The following is a 27,455-nucleotide window of genomic DNA, read 5'->3' on the forward strand; positions in this document are numbered from 1 at the left end:
ACTACACTCAAACAGTAATTTATGGCAAGTAATAATTTGCTACTGGCAGAAAATATATCTATATAGTACTTTTATGATAAGCTTCAAAACAATTATTTTTCCAATTCCAATGGTTCCAATGGCTCTGGGCACTATGAGGCTCAACATCTGAGGTCATCAGCCGCCTAGAACTTAGAACTAGTTAAACCTAACTAACCTAACGACATCTCACACATCCATGCCCCAGGCAGTATTCGAACCAGCGACCGTAGCGGTCGCACGGTTCCACACTGAAGCGCTTAGAACCGCTCGGCCACACCGGCCGGCAATTACTTTTCATTGCAGATAAATACATTCTACTTTTGACGCTCATGTCTCTTATCTTGAATTGCAGCCAGGTTTTCTGCACTTTGTGGAATTACTTATCTCTTCAAATTTTGGTAAATTACCAACATTGTAAAATCTAACTTCTGAAATTGGTTGCAACACAGCTCTTCTTAACTTTTAATTCAGATTCTGTATACTAATTACATCCTCACTCTCGGAGGAATTCATTGTACAAGTAGATCCTCTTCTCCTAGTCCTGGCATAATCGCTTAACGAACCGTAACGCTCTTATTGCTTAGGAGTCAGTTTCATCAAGGTTAGCAGGGAAATCTTCAGCCAAAACGAGAATTCTTCATCTCGCCAATCAGATAATTCCGCATTACTGTCATTAACAAGAGCTGCCAGTTCCCGATCAGTTAAAATATCATGCATTTCTGTGGGGTGTAGAAATAACGGTTATTTCAGTACACCACTATCGAAGGCCAAATTCAAATTATCAAATATGGATTATGATATGCGGTCCACGTATGATTTTCAGAAGATGAATAAAATTTATATTAAGCTCAACTTATTCTTCTCAACTTATTCTCAACATACAGAATAGTTAGTGAACGTTATATAAAGAAAAAACAGGTTCTCAGTCTAATATTTAGACATATTAATTATTTACGTACCTTCACGATTTTTACGTTATAAGTAACTATTTTCTGTGTACACCCACTAACACACGAATCGTTCCTTGCGAAGTACTGCGCCCTCGGTTTAAAACTAAAATCTAGAAGATAAGCTATTGCGGACCTTCGGGGTATAAGCAAAAAAATCCGACTGTTTACGGAGAAAGAAATAATGAACAAAGGTCCAACATATGTGGATCGAGAGTGTGAGGAGGAGACACTAGAGGGATAGAGAATGAGAGAGAGAGAGATAGTTCGACAGAGTTTCTCGTTATGTTGGACAGATAACTGTGAAGAGCGCACACCGATTCGTGCCAGTGGTTACTGTGTACATACAGGAGAGAAGCTCTTGGTTACGTGTTTTTCACTGAGGCAGCCGTCTGTCGCCGCCCCCAACCCCTCCCCCCTTCCATCCCGCAGCGATGGATGTACCAACCGACGGCTGTCTAACCTCGTAACAGCGTTCCGCCGGGAGGTTCGGTCTGCTCCCGCGCCGCGGGCAGAAACGAATTTAATTGCGAGCGGACAACATAACGAGAAATTCTGTACCTTAGCCGAGCGGAGATCCGAGGCATTATCGGATTTGAGTTATCCGCCGACCACACGCTGTTCTAAAATGAAATTCCTCTTTCTCGCGTCTGGATAGAAATCCGTGCAGTGTGTGTGTACAAGCGCCCGCGGGTGCTGCCACAGGAACTAAATTAGCGGTCGCGGTCTATCGACAAGCGCGGAGAGGAGCAAAATGGTTACATGCCTCTTGCGTTGTAATTACATCCCGTGCGTGCTCCATTCGGCGCCGCAAATGGACTTTCGTGCACTGGATGCTGTGCTTCGCATTTTACTGACACACGTTAAAGCAGAAGGATAGTTCGATATGGTAAATGGAAATACAACCAAAGCTATTTTCGTTAAACTAGAAATAAACCAACCAAAAAAATTCCGCCGGACATAAATCATCCAGCGATACCATCTCCTGCATTGTTAACTTACTTCTTATTAACCAGTTTCCAGACTAAATTCTCATTATCAACAAATTATCACCATTATGTAGCCTTAACCAACATAATGATGGCACAAAATAGTGAAATAAGTCCAAGATTTCATCTAGTATCTCATCTTATTTCTGACTGTGACGCTTGATGTCATGGCTACGTATGGTTTGATTGCAACGGTCGTGTGTAATTTTGGCTTTTATTGCAATATTTTATGTCCTCTTTACAATTTTAGAAGTTGTATGATAATGAGAAACTTAAACCCCGAAAGACTAAATGAATAAAGAAATCAACAGTAGTGGTAGAATATTTATGACCTGGTATGCTATTAACACAACAACATTCTCGTAAAGAAGGAGATCACGAATAACTAATATTCATTTCAAAGTAGTAACTTTTTCTCTTTTTGGTTGACTGTCTTAGAAGAATTACGCCCTTTTCAAATAGTTATCGTCAATAGAAGGACTGAATTATTTAGAACCGTCACTGGATATTATTTATTTATGTTGTGGCTGATCTGATGTAAATGACAACCTCTTCACGACTATTACAGAACTACTTTAATTATTTGCTTGATATATACTATTATCGACTTAACCACCACCCCTCCCACTTTTCACCCCCTACACCTCTGCAGAGTACCACGGAAGATATTCCTTGACTTTAAAAGTATCTAACCAAAATTGTATTCAATTTTTTTTTTTAATGTATCATTGATAAGATTGTTCTAAATTAATTATTCAACAAACCTGCATCTGACTGCGTCTGTGAACTTGTTTCTTGCACTCCTCCATTTTGCCAGAAATGCAACATGTATTTGAATCAGCAATCAAGTTTAAGAGAATAATGCCGTTTGTGCAATGGTATTAAGATGGTACCAGAAAATTAATTTTGGGCCCTAATGTTTACTTAACGAAATTATATCTTGACTTGAATAATGCCGGTTGTGCAATGGCTAAAATTGGGTATTTGAAATAACATTGCTCTGATAACGTTAGTTATACCAAAATCGATTTCAAACTATGAACTGCATATATACATTGCATAAAGGCCTCATTTTCTTTATGTTCTTTCATTGGAGGGTAACTTTACTTTACTACTCATTTTCATATTCAATACAAGCAAAGGATGTGGATTATGATTCAGGCTGTTAGATTTAAACACAATGTTGATCTCAATATATATATAATTTTAAGTCATACATAAAACCCACCATTTCCAACATTTTTGTAGCATGGATCACTCTTACAAAAAATTTTGCTGAACGCTTACTGTGTCGAACCTTGGACACACAAACCTGATGGGCCTTTGGAATCATTTCCTCAAAGCTCATGGCGATTTTGCCTGACTTGGCACGTCCATTCTGAACTGTGAGGCCACCGAGTGCAAACTTTTTGATCGCATATTATACAAGTTGTTGTGGTTGGCAGGAGAGCCAACACCGTGTTATTAAAGGAGGCCGAAATGCACGCGTCTCAGATCACGCAGGCTGGCGTGAGGTCTGGAACAGGACAAGGGAATTAGAATTGAGAAAAACGGACGTAGCTGGTGGAATACTTAACTTTAATCCATTAATGATTAACGTACATGTCCCAAGTATGGCAAGTTCCGAGCAAAAAACACACATTTGTCTTTCCGCAAGCGAAGACCATTTTGTCGCAAGACCTGAAATAATGTTCTGAGATTGGCCAAATGTTCTTCTTCCGTATTTACAGAGATCACAATATCGTCCAGATAATTTGCTGCAGTAGGGACTGACGCACAAACAGTTTGTAGATATTGCTGAAACAATGCAGAGGCGGATGCACACCCGAATGGCAGTCGTTTGAATTAATACAACCCAAGATGCTTGTTAACCACCAAAACGCGCTGGGATTCTTCGTCCACCGTTATTTGCAAGTACGCATCTCCGAGGTCCAACTTCGAAAAATATTTACCCGGGCACAGTTTGTGAAAAAGATCTTCCAGGCGGGGTAAAGGAAAAGTTGCAATCACTAGTTGTGAACTTGTTGCCTTGAAGTCCACTCAAAGTCTCAACATTCCGGAAGGTTTTGGCAAAATTACTAAGGGAGATGCCCAGAGAGAAGCCTGCACACGTTCAATTACACCTTGTGATTCGAAATCGTGTAATGTGTTTGCGACCTTATCACGCAATGCGTGGGGAACATCACGCGCTCTGAAAAATTTCGGTTGCGCGTTTACTTTCAGTTCCAAATGTGCTTTATAGGTCTTAGCGTAACCGAGGCCAGGTGCAAAAATGTCTGCAAATTCTTCACATAGACGAGAAATACTGTCTGAAGGCACAGTCTGGTTCACTGATAGGACCTGATTTACTATAGACAAGTTAAGCAACTGAAATAAATCAAAACCAAACAAGTTCATTGCAGAAGAAGAACGAAGGACGTAAAATGATACAAGTTTTGTTTGTCCTTAGTATGTTGCAAGAAGGCTGCACTGTCCTAACACAGGGATACCTTGACCTGAATAAGTACTTAACATTTGCGGCACGCAACGGAGGTGTGCCCACAAGTTTGTAGATGTCTTGATTGATCAGTGAAACTGCAGCTCCGGTATCGAGCTGGAATGGTATCACTTTGTCGTTAATGTCCAAGTCTACAAAAAGTTTATTATCCTGCTGACGACAAGAGCGACTGTCTCGTGCAACGTGAACTGACACTGGTACATAATCACTTGCGACTTGACGGGAGTTCCGGCGATGTCGACGCACACTATTTTAGGGACGAACACAGTCACTGTTAGAGAGAGTGGCACTGAACGGAGTGGAATGAACTACGTGAATTTCCATTGGCGAAGTTTCGCGAGCCTGAGTATCCTTTGTTCGATTCCGATTCCGGCTCGAAGCAAAGGGCCTGGAACGGTTTCGAGCTTCCGATCTGAGCTTTTTCTGGCAAACACTCTGAACATGTCCTTTTTTATTACAATAAAAGCAAATAGCTTGGCGTAACGGGCAATTCTCACGCGAATGTTTAGTAGCACACTGCGGGCATGATTTGATCACTGCATTTGCTTGCCGGCGCGACACACGTGGCTGAGAGCCTGGCGGCAGCGGCGCGGCCGGGCGCGAGGGCTGTTTACTGCTCCGTGCAGCTCGCCCGGCGGGCCGGTTAACCTGACACTGCTGGCGAAGTTTCAAATGATTCCTGAGCAAAGTCAAGTGTGTCTTGCTGATCCAATATGTCCATCACTTGTTGAAGGAAGGGATTTACAAGTTTCAAAATCTGTTCCCTTATACGAACATCAGAAAAGTTCTGTGCAATTGCATGATGTACCACAGAATCTGAATAAGGGAGTCCACATTGACACTCAAAAGCGCAATCCCTAGTAAGGACTTGCAAGGTTGCAACCCACTCCCGATTAGTCTGACCTGCCGTATGTTTTGTAAGAAAGAAGTTATACCGTTTGGCAACTACATTGACTGCTTCTTTGAAATATGCATCTAATGCAGAAAAAATTTCTTCGTAGGACAGAGTTGATACTTCGCGTCGGGGAAATAATTTGACTATCACAAGGCACGTAGTCACGCCGACGGATGAAAGGAGAAAAGGCTGCCGTTCGTTACCTTGAATTCTGTAGGTGGCGAGATGGATTCCAAATTGGCGTGATCACTCCGTCCAGCTTTCCAGTGCAGCATCAGAAGATCGAAAAGTTGGTGCAACAGCGTGTTGTGGCTGCGTTAGCGGTGAAGCGGCTGCTGCCGCATCGTTTTGCATCGCACGTTGACCCTGGACGAGCTGTCCAAGAGCATACAGTAAAGCCTGCGTCTGCTGATTCTGTAAGCGATAAAATTCGGACAGTACATCTGTAGATGGTGGCGAAGCCATTACACAAGCAAATCAGGGCAATTTAGATAAGAACACTTTTACTCTCGTCGCCAATGTTGTGGTTGGCAGGAGAGCCAACACCGTGTTATTAAAGGAGGCCGAAATGCACGCGTCTCAGCTCACGCAGGCTGGCGTGAGGTCTGGAACATGACAAGGGAGTTAGAATTGAGAAAAAAGGACGTAGCTGGGGGAATACTTAACTTTAATCCATTAATGATTGACGTCGGGCCGGCCGGTGTGGCCGTGCGGTTTTAGGCGCTTCAGTCTGGAACAGCGTGACCGCTACGGTCGCAGGTTCGAATCCTGCCTCGGGCATGGATGTGTGTCATGTCCTTAGGGTAGTTAGGTTTAAGTAGTTTTAAGTTCTAGGGGACTGATGACCACAGATGTTAAGTCCCATAGTGCTCAGAGCCATTTGAACCATTTGAACCATTAACGTCGGTCTTGACGGTAGATGCTTTACAATATCAATAGAAACTGATAATGGCGCCTTGCTAGGTCGTAGCAAATAACGTAGCTGAAGGCTATGCTAACTAACGTCTCGACAAATGAGATCGTATGTAGACAGTGAACCATCGCTAGCAAAGTCGGCTGTACAACTGGGGCGAGTGCTAGGAAGTCTCTCTAGAACTGCCGTGTGGCGGCGCTCGGTCTGCAATCACTGATAGTGGCGACACGCGGGTCCAACTTATACTACCTGACCGCTGCCGATTTAAAGGCTACCACCTAGCAAAGGTGGTGTCTGGCGGTGACACCACACAAGTCGTCTTTTAACACGCGGTGCAAATGGTAGGGGTCACTTAAATTGTTCTCACTTCGAAAGTGCACGCCACGTACCTGGTAATCCAAACGGCGGTCGTTTTAATTGTTCTCCACACTGCTCCTGGCTTGCCTGAAATTACGTAGATAAATACCCAAGCGGTTTAGAGGACCCACTCAACACTATACCCAACACTGTCCTACGTCTGCTATGAACGATTATATTCTGAGACAATAAGAAAATCGCAGGTTGCACTGTTTACGCACTAAGTCGTAAGTGCTGATGCGAACTAAAATTCTTGCTGATTTGATGAAGTGTCGTAATTGTCCTTCCCTTATTACTGTGCAGTGTTCTTGACGATGTTAATGTCTGTCACTATTGTGCTTCACGCCGTCACACGTATTTCACAGTCTTACTCTATCCGAATCTTCGGTGATAGATACACAGGCAATGATGATGATTATTTGAAATATTTAACACATGGACGAGCGGACGCGTGACCGACAAGCCGCGGATGATTGTTGATAATGCGGTTGCCGAATGGTCGAACGAAGTCCTTACGCTCGTCACGTAGACACAGATATCTGGCATCAGTCCTTCTCGACACTTGTAATAATATAAAACTGTTCATAAAACTTGATTTACAGTTCACAGCTCTCACTCGTACGAGAGTGCACGTAACCGTCGTGACGCGGCTGATTGTTGTTGATGCGGAAACGCGATGACCGAACTCACGTTCTCACGCTCGCTACAAGATAGTAGCACATGATTGCTCTCCTTGTTGTAAACTATTTTACTGACCTACATTAGTTCATTCTGGGAGGCCGAACATGTCGCGGATGATTGATGTACGGTACGACACGCAATCAGGCGGATACTCAAATACGTTATGAAATTGATCACATGGCTCTAAGCACTATGGGACTTAACATCTGAGGTCATCAGTCCGCTAGACTTAGAACTACTTAAACCTTACTAACCTAAGGACATCACACACATCCATGTCCGAGGCAGGATTGGAACCTGCGACCGTAGGTGTAGCGTGGTTCCGGACTGAAGCGCCTAGAACCGCTCGGCCACAGCGGCCGGCAATACGTTATCGGTGGCAGTGCTCATACTTCATCACTTCTTTACCCACTTTTCACTGAATCCTTTTCCATATCTCATTACTTCAGAATAATAGTACTTGCAGCCGTGACTGAACTTCCATAATAATGCCTTTCCCACGCAGAGCTATCCACAACACAACACAGCAGCTCCGTGTCCCGTGCTCGACTCTGCAAAGATACTCCGCAACCAAGCCAGCGATATGACAATACGCTTACAGTCTTCTGGCCAGGAGTGTCCTCTCTTGGGCTGAGCTAATCTACACTTTACACCCTCCTTACTTCGCCGTCATTTTGCTTCCAGGGTAACGGAACTTCTTCGATTCGTAATCTTTAGTTTTCACGTTAAGTTTATTGCTGAGCTCATATTTGGTAGTACTCAAAACTTTCGTCTTCCTTCGGTTTACTCTAAGTATGTATTGTATACTACTTAGGATATTCATTCGGCAGTTTCTGTAATTTGTCTTCACATTCACTGAGGACGTCATTGTCATCACTGAATGTTATCATCAACGTTTTTTTTATTGTGAATTTTGATCCCACTTCTGAACCTTTCTTTTCTGCATGTCATTGCTCCGTTGGTGTATAAATCGAATAGCAGGGGGAAATGTTACATCCCTGTGTTCTGCCGCTTCTAATACGAGTACTTAGTTCGTTCTGTCCAATCCTTTTTCTTCCTTGAAGTTTTTTATATGTCGTACATTTCCCGCTTTTCCCTACAACTTACACCTGTTTCATGAGTATTTCGAAAATTTTGCAATGTTGTATATTGCAGAACGTTCATTTTATGTCGAAAAATCCAGTGAACATTGTGTTTATTTTCTAAGGCCTTGCTTCAGTTACCAAGCCTAACGTCAGAACTGTCTTATTGGTGCCTTTGCCTTTCTTAAATCTCAACAGGTCGTCGTCAAACGGATCCTCAAGTGTCACTTCCATCCTTCTGTATATAATTCTTGACAGCAGTTTGAACGCACGAGACGTTAAGCTAATTGTTGGATATTTTTCGCATTTATCTGTCTTTGCAATCTTAGTAACTCTACGAGCGATGCTTTTCCAAAACTCAGATGGGATGTCTCCACGCTGACAGATTCTGCAGTCCAACATGAATAGTTGTGTGGTTGCCGCTGTAACCAATAATTACAAAAATTCCGAAGCAATGTTATCTGTCCCTTCTGAGTAACTTTACTGAACGTCTTCCAAAACTCAGTTAATCTCCGTCTGCCATATCGAATCCCAGTCCTTCTTCTGTCACGACATCAGGCAGTTCCACCCATTCCTAGAGGCCTTGAATTCTCTCTGGAAGCACATCCGCTACTTACTCTGCGTTTAACAGGGAATTACTTGTGCGTTTTTAATGTTGACGTTTTTGCTTTTAATTTCACGGTGGTTTGCTTTGTCTTCTCAGTGTCCCAAATGAGTCCTTCCGATGGCATTTTTTTCTGCAACAAATTCTTCTTGGCTTCTGCGCACTTCTGATTGATTTCATTCCTCAGTGATTGAATGTGCTGAACTCCCGACGTTAACATTTTTGTGTATCCTTCTTTAGTCGGCTAATTGAAATATATCTTCAGTTGCCCAAGATTCCTTCGAAGTTTCCTTTCTTTTAACTCTTTTCTGATCAATGTCTGTGATTCCACTTTTTAGAGACATCAGTTCCTCTTTAGGTGGTACTCATTACCGCGGTATCTACAGCCTTAGAAAATTTCAAAAGTACTTCATAATCCCTCAGTACTTCGGAATGGGGCCGGCCGGCCGCTGTGGCCGAGCGGTTCTAGGCGCTACAGTCTGGAACAGCGCGAATCCTGCCTCGGGCATGTGTGTGAAGTCCTTAGGTTAGTTAGGTTTAAGTAGTTCTAAGTTCTAAGGGACTGATGACCTCTGAAGTTAAGTCCCATAGTGCTCAGAGCCATTTGAACCATTCTAAACCAGTACTTCGGAATTGTGCTTCTACGAGTTAAATATTCTTCAGGCGGTTTTTCACCTGGCAGCGTAAATCCTGAACTAATTCCTCGTCTTCGCGTCCACATGATTTTCATCTACTGGGACAGCTACCATCGTGACAACGAAGAGGGCCATTTGGGAAAAGACTTAAAAATAATTACTGAATAGTGGATGGGTATTGAATCATCAGTGACACATTGTGCGATAGCAGAGGAAAGTTTGAGGAAAAATAGAAGGAAAATTATAAATAATATAAATAATAATATTGCTTCTGCTTGTGGGGATGAGAATACAGATCAGATAATTAATAGTATTTTAATGTATTAATATTAAACGGTATTATTTCCTCACATGTTGTTTGGCGTGCTAACAATGGCATTGGTGGCTGAGGTCATGCGTTTGCTAAGTATTTTTGCATTACCGTGTGAAATATTGGATTTCTCGCAGTAAAACTACCTTGATTATTGACTTACGGTTCTTCTATGGTAGGAACTTTTAATTTTCCATCAGATTGTATACAAACCTCTGCCATGTCGCAGCCGCCTACATCGTTGTTAAATCTACTAAAATGAAAAATAGGCATAGAGATTAATAAAATATTTATCAAAAAATCACATAAATTTTGAATAGGCACTTAAATATAAATAATAATTGTTACTTGGAGGTATATCAATATATATGAGTACGTCGATGCGCCTCTTTAAATCTGCCTATGTTCAGTATGTAACAAAATGTCTGGAGTTACGGAGCAATGACAAAATGCGTCCGCACAGAAACAGATTAACTCACCACGCTAAGTATCGCGAGAGGGGAAAAACTGAAGTACAATATTAAAATACTTACTTTATTTTCACCGCAACTAGGTACTGTTTATCGATAGCGCTTCATATCATGTCCTAGACAGCGCGAAACAATAATATTATTGCTTTAGTGTGTAGAAGAGCCCTTAAAGTGAATCCTTGCCTTAAACTCTCCCGGATTAGTAAAGTACCTCTTGTACCAAGCAGAAGACAAGGCGAGACAAAATACATGTAGATGGTTGTTGTTCCTTAATTATGGGATCGACTTTGGTTCTTTTCTTTTTAATCTCTACATTTAGGAAGTTTTGTGAGACGTGGGATCTCAGTATAGGACCTGGCGACAACATTTAGCAGCACTCGTATTTCAATACGTCGTTGTGACTGCAGCCCATCATGCAAAATATACGTTTGCTTGTTTACACCGCGTTACAGCACTTAAGCGTATATAACATTTGTACTTGACTCACCACATCTCTCCGTTTTTGAATTGATAGTTATGTCAACAGAAAAAAACTGATGCGTGATTGTTTAATACTGTAAGTGGACAATAAAACAAGAGGCCCATTATCGAATTGTAGCGGTTGGTGTGTGCCCAGTACAGCATTCAGTCGCATCCTTGTGCCTCATATTTTCACGCAGCATGTACCTATTTCGGATTTTCCTCTTTCCCTCGACCCGTCCCTACCCACGCAGACACATGCTAACTCCTCGATTCCCGCAAACACTTACTATAGCTGGCTTTGACTTTTCACAGGAACCTAGAGAGCGGTTAAATCTTGCCATCTCAAACTGTGAAACGTTGACCTAAGGGAATTCATATTTGGGGAGAATGTTACCAAAGTGACCACAAACAGAGTATCGCATTGAAATAGAAGTGTTTCAATTGATGTGTAAGGGGTGATCAAAAGCTTCAGTTCGAATGCCAGACAATCCAGAATCGGTATGTCAAACAGGAAAAACTGCTTTCAGCAATGGGGCAATCATTCCACAGATGTGAAAAAGTCTGTGACTCTCTGCTGCACGTCCTAGTCCGACATAAATCGTCGCCCTTGAAGCCCTTATTTAAGGGACCGAAGGCGCACTAAGAGAGAGAGAGAGATCAGGACTATAGGGCGGGTGCTGGAGTTGCACGAGGCTGCCCTCGAAGGTCGATCGGCGTCTTGTGTCGAACCGTGATCAGCACGGAACTTGGTGGACAATTCCACAAACGTGGTTTTCGGCAGACATGCTGCCACGTACACATTTTTTATTCTCCGAAGGTTGTCTAACGTTATTTGTCCTTCGGCAGACAAGATTAGAATAAAAACACACTGGCCCGGTTTGGACGCGTCTGGTAATTCACATTCCCACATTTACTGCACACATGTCTGAAAGACACTCTAATTCCTTGCCCACATTTCGCTGCTTGTATACCCGAATCAGAGTCGCGCCACGATGCATTTACGTTGCAGCGACACCCTCAACGGAAACTTTTTGACGGCCCCTTACAAAGCGCAAGTCTGACTTCCGAGACCCGTCAGGATATATTCATCGTACGTGATGCAGTTATTTACTTATTGCATTTGTAATATCAGCTCACACTAACTAAAACATTACGAAACGAGATTATAAACGTCAAAATACTAACAGCAATTTGCTCTCACAGCAGCAGGACCCGTGAACTCTTAAAATGGAATGAACGATATGGCAGTACGGCAGTTCACTGTCCTCTGTGGGCAGAGATATTTACCTTCATAGCCGAAGAGATTCCTGCGATACAGCAGAGGTACACAGGCGTTCCAGCGGTCGGGATGGCAGTGCATGAATTCAACTCCACGCTGTTTTATGTCTCTATACAGTGGACGAGATGTTTAAGTTCCGTCGGGCAGAAAATGTTTGAACTTGGCAGCACCAACTGTGTGATCTGTGGCTGTCAGGTATAGTTGACAACCTCGTGTATGCGCAGTGCTCTCGCAGTACAACGAAAAATCTTATAAGTAAATGCATAAAAAAAGAAATAAGCAAAAACTTAAGGTTATCCATCCCGGAGACGACGGCGTCACAGAATACGGAGCACAAGCTCGCATTAGGCAAGTCAGGAAAGATACGTGTTTCACGAGAACCCACCAGCCATTCACTTTATGCACTTCAGGGAAATCACAGAAAGTTTAAATCACATAGTCGGTGGGGAGTTATAAGCACCTTCCTCGATTCCAGTATACAAGAATTACCACTTAGCCACTTCGCCCGGTAGTATGTACCGAGTGAAAATCATGTCACGACATTTGTTTGTAAAGCAGTATTTAGCTTGTTGTTAACACCAGTTTCCATTCATACTGGAATTCATCCTCTGAGTGCGCGATAAACGGTTGGAATACGTGTTGTTAATAACCTCCGGAAAAGAAACAGAAGTTGTTGAACAACTGTCAACGAGTCAGCGACTAATTGTTTACCCATGTATTGTGTCTCCATCCTAAGATGAGCATTGACAAAAATTGTACAAACCCTTTTCTTTCGCTTAAATATCACGTTGTACGTGAGTATGTAGTATTTAACAGTACTCGCGAGTTTGATTAATTACCTACTTTAATTTTTATTTATAGATGTGTATATACTTATTTTTTATTTTATTTTGTTTTCTGCGGGCATCTCCTGATGGAGTATTAGTATCTAAGAACCACAGAGATTACCCTTTTCGCTCCAGACCACATGACAAAGTCAGCCTCTACAGTTTTCTGCCTAATTGATCTTTGGTTCCTAGTACTCGTTTTATCGTAATAATGACCTTGTAGAACATTCCAGTTGACCATGTGATCAAATACTCCTGTTCCCTTTCCCAGCTCTTCCTTTCTCTCTCCCTCAATGGTAAACAAGGTGCTAACATCTTCACTTGAATTTTTGTTTTATAAATGAAACCCTTTTCTCCTGCTGTAATAATACACTGAAGAGGCAAAGAAACTGGTGCATCTGCCTAATATCGTGTAGAGCCCCCGCGAGCACGCAGAAGTGCTGCAACACGACGTAACATGGACTCGACTAATGTCTGATGTACTGCTGGAGGAATAGACACCATGAATCTAGCAGAGCTGTCCATAAATCCGTAAGACTACGACAGGGCGGGGATCTCTTCCGAACAGCACGTTGCACGGCGTCCCATATACAACTCCTGGAAATGGAAAAAAGAACACACTGACACCGGTGTGTCAGACCCACCATACTTGCTCCGGACACTGCGAGAGGGCTGTACAAGCAATGATCAGACGCACGGCACAGCGGACACACCAGGAACCGCGGTGTTGGCCGGCGAATGGCGCTAGCTGCGCAGCATTTGTGCACCGCCGCCGTCAGTGTCAGCCAGTTTGCCGTGGCATACGGAGCTCCTTCGCAGTCTTTAACACTGGTAGCATGCCGCGACAGCGTGGACGTGAACCGTATGTGCAGTTGACGGACTTTGAGCGAGGGCGTATAGTGGGCATGCGGGAGGCCGGGTGGACGTACCGCCGAATTGCTCAACACGTGGGGCGTGAGGTCTCCACAGTACATCGATGTTGTCGCCAGTGGTCGGCGGAAGGTGCACGTGCCCGTCGACCTGGGACCGGACCGCAGCGACGCACGGATGCACGCCAAGACCGTAGGATCCTACGCAGTGCCGTAGGGGACCGCACCGCCACTTCCCAGCAAATTAGGGTCACTGTTGCTCCTGGGGTATCGGCGAGGACCATTCGCAACCGTCTCCACGAAGCTGGGCTACGGTCCCGCACACCGTTAGGCCGTCTTCCGCTCACGCCCCAACATCGTGCAGCCCGCCTCCAGTGGTGTTGCGACAGGTGTGAATGGAGGGACGAATGGAGACGTGTCGTATTCAGCGATGAGAGTCGCTTCTGCCTTGGTGCCAATGATGGTCGTATGCGTGTTTGGCGCCGTGCAGGTGAGCGCCACAATCAGGACTGCATACGACCGAGGCACACAGGGCCAACACCCGGCATCATGGTGTGGGGAGCGATCTCCTACACTGGCCGTACACCTCTGGTGATCGTCGAGGGGACACTGAATAGTGCACGGTACATCCAAACCGTCATCGAACCCATCGTTCTACCATTCCTAGACCGGCAAGGGAACTTGCTGTTCCAACAGGACAATGCACGTCCGCATGTATCCTGTGACACCCAACGTGCTCTAGAAGGTGTAAGTCAACTACCCTGGCCAGCAAGATCTCCGGATCTGTCCCCCATTGAGCATGTTTGGGACTGGATGAAGCGTCGTCTCACGCGGTCTGCACGTCCAGCACGAACGCTGGTCCAACTGAGGCGCCAGGTGGAAATGGCATGGCAAGCCGTTCCACAGGACTGCATCCAGCATCTCTATGATCGTCTCCATGGGAGAATAGCAGCCTGCATTGCTGCGAAAGGTGGATATACACTGTACTAGTGCCGACATTGAGCATGCTCTGTTGCCTGTGTCTATGTGGCTGTGGTTCTGTCAGTGTGATCATGTGATGTATCTGACCCCAGGAATGTGTCAATAAAGTTTCCCCTTCCTGGGACAATGAATTCACGGTGTTCTTATTTCAATTTCCAGGAGTGTATGTTCAAAAAGGCTCATGTCTGGGCAGTTTGGTGTGCAGCGGAAGCGTTTAAGGTCAAAAGAGTGTTCCTGGAGTCACTGTGTTGGAATTATGAACGTTTTAGGTGTCGCATTGTCCTGCTGGAGGTGCCCAAGTGCTTAGGAATGCACAATGGACATGAACGGATGCAGGTGATCAGACAGGATGCTTACGTATGTGTCACCTGTCAGAGTCGTATCTAGACATATCAGGGGTCCCATATAACTCCAACTGCACATTCCCCACGCCACTACAGAGCCTCCAGCCACTTGAACAGTCCCCTGCTGACATGTAAGGTCCATGGATTCATGAGGTTGTCTCCATACCCATACACGTCCATCACCTCGATACAATTGGAAACGTGAGTCGTCCGTCCAGGCAACATGTTTCCATTTATCAACAGTCCTATGTCTGTGTTGTTGGGCCCAGGCGAGTCGTAAAGCTTTGTGTTGTGCAGTCACCATGGTTACGCGAGTGCACCTTAGGCTCCGAAAGCCTATATAGATGATGATTCGTTGAATGGTTCCCACGCTGATACTTGTTGATGGCCCAGCATTGAAATCTGCAGCAATTTGCTGAAGGGCGACAGTTATGTCACGTTGAATGATTCTTTTCAGTCGCCGTTTGTCACGTTCTTGCAGGATCGTTTTCCGGCCGCAGCGATGTCGGTTATTCGATGTTTTATCGGATTCCATATATTCCCTGCACACTCTTGAAATGGTCGTACTGGAAAATCTCCACTTCACCCTTCCTCGGAGATGCTGTGTCCCATCGCTCGTGGGTGGACTATAACAAAATGTCCAGACTCACTCAAATCTTGATAAACTGCCATTGTAGCAGGAGTAACCGATCAAACAACTGCGCCAGGCGTTTGTTGCAAGATGTAGGCGCTGCCGACCGCAGAGACGTGTTCTGCCCGTTCACGTATCTCTGTAATTGAATGCGCATGCCTATAATAATTTTGTTTGGTGCTTCAGTGTAATATTATTTAATTTACACTGACATTTAGTCTTTTATACTTGTGACGCAACAGAGTGAAACGAGCTCCGGCATGGACCGTATTGTTCTCTGAGTGTTAGACAACCCGGTCGGTGCGCCGCTCCGGTGTTTGACGGGGGTCTGGGGGAGGTGGTGCTGGAGTGATGAGGCAGCAGCAGAACGTAGTTCATTCCGTTAGGTTCGTCAGCGTGACGACAGAGTACGTTGTGAATGTTGTTAGCAGTCGCAAAAGCAGTAATTCTGATGTACATTTGCCGACCGCGGTGGTCTCGCGCTTAAGGCGCTCAGTCCGGAACCGCGTGACTGCTACGGTCGCAGGTTCGAATCCTGCCTCTGGCATGGATGTGTGTGATGTCCTTAGGTTAGTTAGGTTTAAGTAGTTCTAAGTTCTACGGGACTGATGACCTCAAAGCCGATTTTGATGTACATTTACAGCCGTGGAGGGTAAGGCACTAAACGTTTAGCAAAGCGCGGTACGTCACATTAAAGAGCCAATCGATGTAATTATTTCGATGTATAGATTTACTGTGGAAGAGATGTATTTAACTAGTTAACGAGTGAAACAGAAATCTGTAACGACTTTTTGCAATAACTATTATAACGTATCACACGGTACTTTGCCAGTAGTCTGCAGGATGACTGTCTCAATGCTGACGGCACTTTTGCCTGTCTGGCATAGCGATTGTGGACTGTTTGACCTAAGTAAGCCATAGAAGAGATTGGACAACCATACGAAAGTGAATATTGAGGCGGATCATATGAGCTACTCAAATGTTTATTAAAGAACTTGATTGCCTGCTCAGAAGTGTCTAAATTAAATAGTTAATTGAGTCAGTATAACTAATTACAGAAAACAGACAAGCAAATAGCATTACAGTACGTGATGAAAAACCTAACCACACGTTATAAACAACATACGAAGCTACAGCCTGTGGTTCCATCGTCCTTTTAAAGTCTCTACATCTATGACGTATATATGCAGACTGAAGCCAACTGGGCTTCTAACCGTGGCTTTTTCATTCGTTGCTTCAGTCAGAGTACATACATATAGACTGTAAGTTTCAGTGTTTAATTGCCGTTTCTGCCTAATTAATTAGATTATTTATAGTTTTGGCCATAGTTTAAACTCTGTCAGAGATAAATAAATTTAGATAACGCCTGCAAAAACTGCAGCTCATTCCTGTAAGACTAATGTGCCACTTTACAGTGAACGTTCAAGGCACGTCGTACTAAAACTAAGTATAGTCTTAACTACTTGCAAATGGCTTTCACGTTAGTTATGACTGAAGGCGAAATATTCATCCAGATTTTCATTATGACAAATGTCATTTGTAATCAGCATCTCGGCCCGCATCTTTTCGTATTCTTAGTATTAAAATAGCATATAAGCGTAAAAGGTTGTAATTCGGACATGTGAGCGAGAGTATGACTTCACCATTAAGGGAAACCCAAGTGCCCGCTGGAAATATGGCAGCTACATTGGTCTCTGCGCAATGTGCTGGACGCGTTCGAAAAGGCAAAATCTTCGTCACCTCGGGCGATGGTTTCGCCGCTTGCCTTTCGGAATCAGGTTCATTTCATATGAGGTTTTAACAGGGACTGTGCTGTTTTTGCAAATCTGTGGACATTTTAGATTTTTCGTTAACTCTGTGAGTCGGAAGTTTCACTCTGGGTGGAACTGCATTCAAGGCAGTCGATTGGACTTCTGCATTTTCGATCGTAAAATGAGGCTCATCCGATTCTGACTGAGGCAACAGGTCAAATCTATTTTCAAGATTTATCACAAAGCTGTCGTCTGCACCTCGAATTATTTTTCAGTTCTTCTCGTTGGGACCTTGCCTCGCTACGAAAACTTACGGTCCTTAAAAATGTAAGTCTGAGAAAGTCGAACTTATATTTTTCAAGCTTTTATTACTGTACGTTCTGGTGAGTCTATGGACCCTAAAGTTTAGAAGCTGATACGAACGATTTTTCTTTAAATTTATAGTGATATAGCAACGCTATGTGAGGGCTCCACTCATATTTAAGGTCAGAACTACGACAGAAAGTAGCTCAGTCTTCACAGTGTAGTCTTGAATATGTGACGTTCATCTAATAAAGGGGTCCAATTTTGAAATAGTAATCACATTGTTGGATGACATTATTTACGTGATATGTGTCCAACCTAACAAACTTATTTTTATACTTACATATGTCCACGAGATTTGATTTAATTGTTATTGAGACGGAGAAACGAAGCGACGAATGCGATCATAACTCCTACGACATAAACGTGTCAAAGCCTGTATTCAGGAACTTGGACAGACAATCGCTTAGAAATTTTGGTTTTGTTGTTTCTGTCACTTTCTTTCGCAAGAATTATATAATGTGAAACATTTCATCCACCAGTTACTTCAGTCCAATAACACGACAAGGAGTTTACTTAATGCAGTTATTACAGAAGAAATCGTCATTTGTCTCGAATTATCAAGACAAAAATTGCCAGGATATGCAAAAATTAACTAAAATCCACTGAAGGTGCCTCTAATATAAAAGTGAAACACGTCTGGAAACTGAATATTAGTAGCCATACTGGTAAATTTATTTGTCCATGCATTCATGTGTGCACGCAGTTTAGAATGTCATGTAAGTGCTTTCTGTCGAGAATGGTGTTTAAGCTGTACTCTGTTCTCGTACGTTAGGGTCTTACGCTCTGAAAACTAATTCCACTGAATGACTTATGTGCAATCTCTTTCAGGTTTTTAAATAAAACAAACGTTATTAACACTATACGTCTCTATTCTTCATGTCTGCATATTTGCAGCCCTGTGCCGCTAGAGGGCTCCGAATTGCAGCGTGTAACATGGCGGTGTGTCACGTGACTGTGTCTGTGCGTGAGAAACAGCGTGCTACAAGCGAGTTTGTTACCACAGAAAAATTCGTCCACACGTGGAGCAGCCTCTCCTTCAACATGACAATACCACACCACAGACGAGCGCTTCGACGTCTCCAACAACCCGACGCCTTGGGTTCACTGTCATCGGTCATCCTCCTTAGTGTAACGACTTGGCCCATACCATTTTCATTTGTGTCCAAAACGTACAGAACACGTTCGAGGATTTCACTTTGATAGTGATGAAGCGGTGCTAGCAGCGCAGAGGTTGTGGCTCCGTCAAGAAAAGTGGTTCAAATGGCTCTGAGCACCGTGGGACGTAATATCTGAGGTCATAAGTCTCCTAGAACTTAGAACTACTTAAACCTAACTACCCAAGGACATCACACACATCCATGCCCAAGGCACGATTCGAACCTGCGACCGAAGCGGTCGCGTGGTTCCAGACTGAAGCTCCTAGAACCGCTCGGTTACAGCGGCCGGCCGGCTCCGTCACAGAGCCAAACGTTCTGCAGGCCGGTATCTACAAACTGGTCTCTCGTTGGAAGGTACGTGTTTGTCTTCAGGTTGACTATGTTTAGAAATAAATATGTAGATATGAAGAATTAACATGTAGAATGTTAATGACGTTTGTCTTGTTTGAAAAGCCTTAACAGTTCTCACATGAAAAATTCGGAGGCATTATTTTTCATGATACCCTCGTAAATGTGAGAAAAGTGTAGCTGTTCGTTGCACAGAACTCGTACCTTATAGCCGTTGTTAGTAACTACATTGTTCCGGCGTAACGTCAAGCGCCGACGAGAACGTTAGAGCAGAGACGGCTGTGAGACGATGTCAACCAACTGCACACTGACCGACCCCTCTCCAGGACGACAACGCGACGGCAGCGTCATCTACCCGAAGACGACATCACTTCTACGAGTTCTGCAGCAGAGAGTTCAAGAATAGCGTCAAGACTAGTCATTTTGCTTCTGCTATGTAGCATTGTCTATACTGAAGAGATTTCTTAATCTGTATTTCTCAAAGGCCCCCGGAGTAGACAACATTCCATTGGAACTACTGACAAAACTCTACCATGTGGTGATCAAGATGTATGAGACAGGGGAAATACCCTCAGACTTCAAGAAGAATATAATAATTCCAATCCCAAAGAAAGCAGGTGTTGACAGATGTGAAAATTACTGAACTATCAGTTTAATAAGTCACAACTGCAAAATACTAACACGAATTCTTTACAGACGAATGGAAAAACTAGTAGAGGCCGACCTCGGGGAAGATCAGTCTGGATTCCATAGAAATATGGGAACACGTGAGGCAATACTGACCCTACGACTTATCTTAGAAGCTAGATTAAGAAAAGGCAACCCTACGTTTCTAGACTTTCTAGACTTGGAGAAAGCTTTTGACATTGTTGAGTGGAATACTCTCTTTCACATTCTGGAGTGACAGGGCTAAAATACAGGGAGCGAAAGGTTATTTACAATTTGTATAGAAGCCAGATGGCATTCGAGGGACAGGAAAGTAAACAGTGTTTGGGAAGGGAGTGAGACAGGGTTGTAGCCTCTCCCCGATGTTATTCAATGTGTATATTGAGCAAGCAGTAAAGGAAACAAAAGAAAAATTCGGAGTAGGTATTAAAATCTATGGAGAAGAAATAAAAACTTTAAAGGTTCGCCTATGGAATTGTAATTCTGTCAGAGACAGCAAAGGACTTGGATGAGCAGTTGAACGGAATGCACAGTGTATTGAATGGAGGATATAAGATGAACATCAACAAAAGCAAAACGAGGATAATCGAATGTAGTCGAATTAAGTCGGGTGATGCTGAGGGAATTAGATTAGGAAATGAGACACTTAAAGTAGTAAAGGAGTTTTGCTATTTGAGGAGCAAAATAACTGATGATGGTCGAAGTAGAGAGGATATAAAATGTAGACTGGCAATGGCAAGGAAAGCGTTTCTGAAGAAGAGAAGTTTGTTAACATCGAGTATAGATTTAACTGTCAGGAAGTATTTTCTGAATGCATTTGTATGGAGTGTAGCCATGTATGGAAGTGAAACATGGACGATAAATAGTTTGGACAAGAAGAGAATAGAAGCTTTCGAAATGTGGTACTACAGAAGAATGCTGAAGATTAGATGGGTAGATCACATAACTAATGAGAAGGTATTGAATAGAATTGGGGAGAAGAGGAGTTTATGGCACAACTTGACTAAAAGGAGGGCTCGGTTGATAGGACATGATCTGAGGCATCAAGGGATCACCAATTTGGTGCTGGAGGGCAGTGTGGAGGGTAAAAATCTTAGAGGGAGACCAAGAGATGAATACACTAAGCAGATTGAGAAGGATGTAGGTTGCAGTAGGTAATGCGAGATGAAGAAGCTTGCACAGGATAGAGTAGCATGGAGAGCTACATCAAACCACTCTCAGGACTGAAGACCACAACAAGAACATTTCTCAAAGTGTTGTCATTTATTTTCTGCAATAAAAACTCATTAATATCATTTGCTTGAATTCTTGTCTATCGATATGAGAAAACAGGTTTCCTAGGCACCCCATATTTGGCAAGTAGGCAGGATACAAATATCCCCCACTCCAGTACACCTCTTGCAGTATGCTGATGATACCACATTCCTTGCCCTCGCTCCTACCCTCCAACAGTCCCAACATCTTCTCCAGAATGACATTTTCGCCACATGGTGTAACCAGTGGTTCCTGAAAATCAATCCTTCCAAGACCCAGGCAATCATCGTACGTCGTATCACTCGCTCCTTTCGGCTCCTGTATTTCTCCATTACCATCTGCACCCATCCTGTCCGCCTCTCCCCCACCCTCATCTATGTTGGCCTCACCATTGACCATCACCTCACCTGGATCCCTCATATCTGCTCCATCCAATCCAAAGCCCACAACCGCCTCTGACTCCTCAAACTCATCTCTGTCTGGACATGGTGGTTACACCCCTCTGCCATCCTCCACATCTACAAATCCTTAATCTATCCCATCCTTTGTTATGCCAGTCACATCTGGATATCCGCCCCCTCCCCCCTAAATTTAATGAATCCCTCCAGATTCTTGAGCCCCATGCACTCTACCTCGCCTTCCGTATACATGGATCCTCTACGACCTCATTCCTTTCCCCCATCTGCTCCTATTCCTCAAACATATCCACATACTTTACATCTCCCACAGCCTCGAACCCCCTCACCTCCTGGTTGCTCCTCTCCTCTGCAATCCCTACACTCTGCCACGCCTCTACTGTTGTGTCCCTCCTACACTCCATCTCCACACCCTTCATCTCCTTTCACAAGGTGGCTTCCATCAACTCCCCCTTCCGGATGATGCCCTCTGCCCCTCCATTTATCCCTCCTATCAACTCTGATCCTCACCCCCCCTTCTTTCCTCTATCCTTTCCCCAGGCTCTCTCTTCCCCCTCTTCCATCCTGTTTTTCTCCCCACCTAACCTCTCTCTGCCTCCCCTCTCCCCCCTGTGTCCTTTTGTGTACCCCTCCTCTGAGTTTCCGCTCTTCCTGTCGCGTCTGCCCAGCACCACCCCGCCCCCTCTTATGGATCCTCGTCCTCCATCAGCTCCTTTCCCCCCTCGCCCCACTTCGTTTTTTCCTCTCCTTACCCCCCCTTTCCTTTCCCATAATCTGTTCAGGTTCCCCCCATCCGCCCTCGGCTGTGGTATATCATGTTTGTACCCATTTTGTAGTGCAGTCCTCAAGTGAATGTTCAGTGTTGTTTCTTTCCAAAGTGTTGCGAACAGGAACCATGCTGTCGCTGGGTGTACATTTTATATCCCTTACGAACATAAACCGTACTGTCGCCGTGTTTTTTTTAATTGTCTGCCATTTCTTTTACCTGTCTGCTTCATATGTATTTTATTAGCCTAATCAACCCTTTGTTCTATGTTTTAAGTTCCGCGGTTTTCCGCCATGTTACTTTTACCAAGTGTTTTTATTATTTATTATCTTTTATTATCTTCATCTTTGTAAAACAAATTCTTTAGGCTGAAGAGCGGCATACTACGCTGCTGCCAGCCCGCCCCCTTCGGGGGGAATCAAAACTCAATCAAGAAAAAGAAATGGTAAAAATACATGGTGCTCATTTGTTAACTCTACCAATAACGGATCATGTGAAGCTTCGTATCACAGCCACTAAAGAGAACTGCCGTATGTCTTAATACTCGTATTAGCGAAATGAAGTTAAAATGAAAGGCCAAGTATAGCGTCAATAAAAAATAATGTTACTTTCTATAGGCTGGTTTTCAACGTGGTCGTAAGAAAAATAATCTGCAACTTCTTATCAGCAAAATTATTTTCAGTCTTGGGAAAGATGAAACGGACTCCTGCAATATGTGAGTTCTTCATGTTTTCGGAAACAGGGCGTTAGTTCTAAAACTGAAAGTACATAGTTTAATGGAAAATAGTAGAGTATCATACAAAAAGACGAACTGTTGAGAAAAATTTTAACTTTGATATTTACACGTGTTACTGTGATTGGAACTGTTTGGTCAAATCATTCAAAATCATGTGTCCAGATCAACATAAAACGTCTGATGCATCAAGAAATAAATGCGATTGTCACAAAGAAAGTATGAGAGGATGTGTGTAAGAGCTGACTGGCTCCAAATTAATCTTTCTGCACGTCTGATTCTACCAGTGGTTCCTCCTTCCTTAAATATTTCGTGTTAGTATTGAGCAAACCACACGACATATTTAACTGATGGTTCGGTAAACCACCTGGCTTCGTTGTACTGGGCTTAGTACATTATTCTTGAAGTCTAAGGGTATTTTGTATACGTCATAAGAGTGGAGCGACTGGTAACAGGTAATGAAATCACTTTTGTATTATCAGCTCAAAAATGAATTAGCGGTGTAAAGAAATTAGAAAAAGATTTGAATTTTTTTCTTGTCGCATAATAAAAATTACTTGGTGTAATTTCCTTACTTTAACTCAAGATCCTGTTTATTTCAAAATCATTGACTTTGACTACACAGCTCTCTTCTGACACACAACTGGTTTTAAATCACCAGTGGTGCACAGAACTGAGGAAGAGGTGAAACCATTTTATGTACATTTTGGAATATCTGCAATCTTCATATACGCTGCCGTATGTGTTTTGACTGATATTTTGTGGCGTTTCATCGGAATTCCAGCATCTGTTCTATTATTCAAAACAGTTGTTTAGGTGAATGATGACTTCGCATCTTAGTCCAGTAATCACCCCCACACACAACCAAGCAGCAAGTGTTCGAGTTATTTAACGATCACGTGAGATCAGAAACGTGATCTTTGCAGCAACGGCAGAAGTTAAAACAACCGCGAAACAAAGCGGTGCTATCCAGACTCGCCTACCTTTTATGAAGAAAATTATGTGCTTGCATAAAATGGTTATACCGCTAGCACTAAGTTGTTTTAATTAACTGAAGTAGCCAAAGCCTCGTTAGAGAGGAACAGCAATGTAAAATGGGAGACAAGCGACTTCGCTTGCACGCAACAATCAATGGTTCAAATACTTTCGGAAATATTGTGAAAGGAGACTTATTCTTTCCTAATTTTGTATCTCGTTACCAACTACGGAGTTGGTCTGTGGAACTTGGAACGGGAAGAAGTGGAGGGTGGGGGGAGTACACAATCACGTGGTCAGTCAGAAGCAGCGGCGCGTGACCGAATGGTGAGAGTATGAAAATTTTAATGAGCAATTACTAACTTGAGACTAGGCCGCAGCTGTCCAGGGTGCAATTAGCGAGTCAAGGACGCTGTTGAGGGCGTCACAAAGCAGGCAGCTGAATTCACGTCATTCGCCCATTTGGCTGCCGGTAAACAAACGCAAATGGTATAAAGCCCTCAGCCCGAATTCATTTTACAAAAGTCTTTTCTGCGCTGCAGAAAAATGCAAACAAGGCAGCCTTGCAATTTACGCTTACTTTAACTGTTAAATAAAAATCTCCATTTATATTTAATCTTCCACAGAATAGTCTTAACGAAATTTGCGTAATTTTTCAACTAACCGCTGAATGTAAAGTAGGCAAGAGGTACTGTGTACGTTCATCTGTATTTTATACTGTTCATCTTGAGCCAAGAAAAAGAAAGCATTGTATACATCCTATGTAAATGCATTAACTTCCATTAACAGAACGTTAAATTAAATTACATTCTTCTTGATAATTCGCAGTACCACTTTTGTATGCGCCGTGCTTAAACATGTAATGCCTTTTAGCTGTGTTTAATTTCCAGTGCTTACTTGTGATTTCACAAATTTTCCGTAGCATTATTTTCAACGACGCATATTGAATATGAAAGCAAAATACCGTGGTAAAGGTTCTTGTTGCTCAAAAAACATAAAAAGGATTCGTGTCTGTAGGAAACCTACGGGATGTTTCTGACATGAATACACAATTTTTTAACGATGATGGAGTAGCGCAAATGTATGGATTTGTACGATTTGAGATATGGAACTCCCATCTGGAAACGACTGATGTGGCGAAAACGCAAGTGCCGTCACCCGATCTCTCAGGAACTTCGCTCAATGGAAGAGGAGGCAAATGAAGCGAATCAGTAGATACACGATCATTTATTGTACGACCGTTCTACGAAATCTGATTATTGTTTTCATTTATTTTATTTTTATTGTTTTCATTTATCTACCCAAGTCCGTGTAAGGGCATTGTATTAACTGTGAAATAACAACTGGATTTCGTAATAAGTGCCACTCATGTGTTATACAATATATATATGTGTATGGTATCTTCAGCGGTTACAACATTTTTAAATTCTCATGATCTGATATTTCATTTTCATATAAATCAATTCATATTTTATTCATATGTTAATTCTTCAGGAAGAATTGTCGCATTTCATTGGATGGTGATGATCGTAGAAATATTCGAAACACACATATTCCCAATATCACGAATATCGCACGAAGCCAGGTTTGGCACAGTGGCATTTCTTCGTACTAATCTCATTCGAGGATGAAACGTCGTTAAGTGTGATGAAGATTTCGCACGTTGACAATAACCTCGCGGCAAATCACTTATAACGGATCACTTTTCCTAAGACACGCGGGTGCAATTGATTATGAATCAAGATGCACTAAAGAAATTTCGCCGAAAACAATTTCAAATAATTTTCTTATTCTTTTTTGCTTCAATTCGTTTATTTGATAGACAAGTAGTAGATGATAAGGAACAACGTTACATCAGTACTCACTGTAAGTCTTTCCTATAGTAATCTTCTACAGATATGGATATATAAATGAAATACAAAAATAAAAGTTTCGGAAACGGGATACAAAATTAAGAAGCCGCGACATTGATCACAGTGCCACGAGATTGACTGAGAACACCAAGAGCAAAAGACAGATAAACTAATTGGAAAGTACCTCGAAAAAATTGAGCGTCGTGTTTTCAGAAGTGGTCGAGTATCTACGAATAAGCTGAGGTACGTTTCTGCTTATTTTGACCACTCTTCCAAAGTTTCTGGTAAATCGTGTAATGGTACTTGTTCTCCTCGTGAGTGGAAATCAATATTCGAAAATGAGGAGAACTTTAAATATACTGTTGGTGAACTGACGGTGATAAAAATTCAAGTAGACACTTTGGTAAACATTTCGTGTATCATCACAACTTTCACAAGATTCTAGACTTACTATAGTTATTCAGATACGCATCCCACATATTCTACGCTTGTACGTCGTACCATAACGAGTCGAAGAACCCTGGTGTTTTTCGGAGAGCGTCACAGGAAAGTAATATTCTTGTCAGAATATCAACTCCCTCTAAATCTACATACCTACTCAAAAAAGACTGTGAAATGCATGCTGGATGACGCTTAGAATCGTATTTCATGTTAGGATTTCTTCCCGCTCCAAAAGCATGTGGAGCGTCGGAAGAATGACTACTTAAATACCTATGTGCGCTCAATAAAGGTCGAATCCTGTCTACGATACACAAACAGCAGGAGACTTTTTCTAAATTAATCACTTAACACTGGTTAATGAAACTTCTTAAGAAAGCTTTTGCATCACAATTGGCGTCCATCTTTAATCTTCTGGCAGATGAAGTTTCTCACTTTTCTGTAGTACTGTCTGTGTGTCAGGTAAACCTGTGAACATTCATACTGTCCTTCTTTGAATTCTTTAAGCATCCCCAATCACTTCTATTTGGTATGAGTCTCAAAAACACACTTGAGCCATATACTAAGGTCAGGTGGATATACTAAGGTATGCTAAGGTTGAGTAGAATGACTTTGATATCATTCATTCCCTGTGCATTAAATTTCACAATTTTACATTGAAAGCAGGCTGCAGATCTTTACATCACTTTGAAGCCATATTAAAACCTTGCTGCATATGTGTGTACATTTTCTTCAAAGAGTGCTTCATTGTAGATAACCTGTAACCTCCTCGTTCCTAATCGGCCTACTGGATTGCAATATAATTGCCCGTGATCGCTTACGCCCAATAACATTTTACAATGAGTAATGTTATCGTTATCGAAGTGATATAATACCGGTTAATAGGAAAGGAAAATGTACAACAGACCCTTCTGAAGGCCGAAGCTAATCTAACTGTT

Source organism: Schistocerca gregaria, chromosome 4 (assembly GCF_023897955.1).
Source record: "Schistocerca gregaria isolate iqSchGreg1 chromosome 4, iqSchGreg1.2, whole genome shotgun sequence".
Classification (NCBI taxonomy): Eukaryota; Metazoa; Arthropoda; class Insecta; order Orthoptera; family Acrididae; genus Schistocerca; species Schistocerca gregaria.